The 1,722-nt window shown below is 37.5% G+C and overlaps 1 non-coding gene across 1 annotated transcript; it reads left to right on the forward strand.

The window, feature by feature from the left end:
• Positions 1-1,021: 1,021 nt before the first annotated feature.
• Positions 1,022-1,127, forward strand: LOC140856820 (small nucleolar RNA R71). The gene has a single exon (XR_012140420.1). It is a non-coding gene; the product is annotated as a small nucleolar RNA R71 (small nucleolar RNA).
• Positions 1,128-1,722: the final 595 nt, after the last annotated feature.

Here is a 1,722-nt window from a genome sequence, read left to right on the forward strand (position 1 = left end):
AGCCAATGTTTCAGCCCTAAGCAAGTGCTCATTCAAATCTTTCAAGAAGCCTTCAATCCAAGCTCACCAACTCCTCAAGTGCTCTTTGAAGTCTCCATCCACCTTGAGAAAATTCAAAAAGGGTCTTCTTCTTTTAAGTAAAGTGTATTTAAAATTATATTCGCTCATTGAAGGAGCTTTCTTTGTGCTTAATTGTGCTATAAACTGTTATACTCAGTTTGAGTGATTGGTTTTGTTTTGGAAGGGTTCCAAAACAAGAAAAGGTTGATCCGAACCTTGAATCGGAGTGTATAGGGTTGGCTTGTATCCGAGAAACAAGTGAACTAGCTTGGGATAGCTAGAGTCGGAGTTTCCGACGTTTGTATTCGGGTTGAATACAAGATTAGTGGATTGAAATTCCCAAGTAGGAGCTTGGGAAGTGGATGTAGGTGCAAGGTTGGCACCGAACCACTATAAATCCTTTTGTTTGGTGTGTGTCTTATTGCTTTTCGTTATCTCTTCATTATTCTCTTGCTTTCTTGCTCTTACTATTAGCCTTGAATTAATTCTACTCTCCCTATTTATTTAGCTTTGTCAAACACTTCTCATAAGTCATAAGTTAAGCTTAAAATTTCTAGAAACCCAATTCACCTCCCCTCTTGGGTTGCATAGCTGGGCAACACTAATAAAATGGTTCGGACTTGCACACAATGCACAAACTTCTTGGATTGGGTTAGGTGGAATCGGAGATTGTCCAGTATTTAGAAGACGATCTAATTTTTAGGACAATTCATCTACCTTACTGTGGATATCCATGACATTTTCAATCTGATAAATTCCACTTCTTTTTTGTTGAAGCATGGATTGTTCTCTAGAGGTGGCAGACATATGATGTAGAAAATTCTCACTAAGTATTTCAAAGAGCTGCCAGGCTTCATCCTCACTCTTTAGTATGAATGTCCCACCACATGATGCATCAATCATTTGTCAGTGTTTCTCCGATAGACCATCATAAAAATACTGACAAAGTTGCCATTTAGGGACAGCATGGTGTGGATATTTATGAATGAGGTCCCTTAACCTTTCCCATGTCTCATGAAAAAGTTCACCCTCTAATTGAAAAAAATTAGTAATAGCTTTTCTAATTTGATTTATTTTTTCAATTGAAAAGTATTTCTTGAGAAATTCTCTCTGAAGATGATCCCAAGTTGAAATGGTTATAGAGTCTAAGGAGTTTAACCAATGCTTGGCTTTGTCTTTAAGTGAGAAAGGGAACAGTTTCAACCTAAGGTCATCATCGGAGAAGTTTTGGATTTTTACTGTGGAATAAATTTTAAGAAATTCATCCAAGTGTTTGTATGGGTCCTCGTTACTAAGTCCATAGAATGATGGCAATATTTGAATAATGCTAGACTTAATCTCATATTGGGTAGCTTCTACTGGAGGTGCTTGAATGCATGGAGAGTAGGTGTACGAGGATGGAGTGAAATATTCTCTCAACGAGTGTGGAGGATTAGCCTCACCAGGTGCAGCCATGTTTCTAACTTGGATAGTCCTAAGAGTTTTTTCTAATTCTTCGTCTAATGGTTGCAAGTCGGGTTTTAGTGATCGTCGACCTAACATGCAACTAAAAGGTCTATGTAGGACTATCCTAGTCTGTTAAAGATTATTTTTTTTTTATTATTAAGAGGAGAGGAGAAGAGAGAAAAGAGTTCTAAAGAAGAGATCCTAAGAAGTCCTAAA

The sequence above is a fragment of the Elaeis guineensis genome, chromosome 3, assembly GCF_000442705.2.
Source record: "Elaeis guineensis isolate ETL-2024a chromosome 3, EG11, whole genome shotgun sequence".
NCBI lineage: Eukaryota > Viridiplantae > Streptophyta > Magnoliopsida > Arecales > Arecaceae > Elaeis > Elaeis guineensis.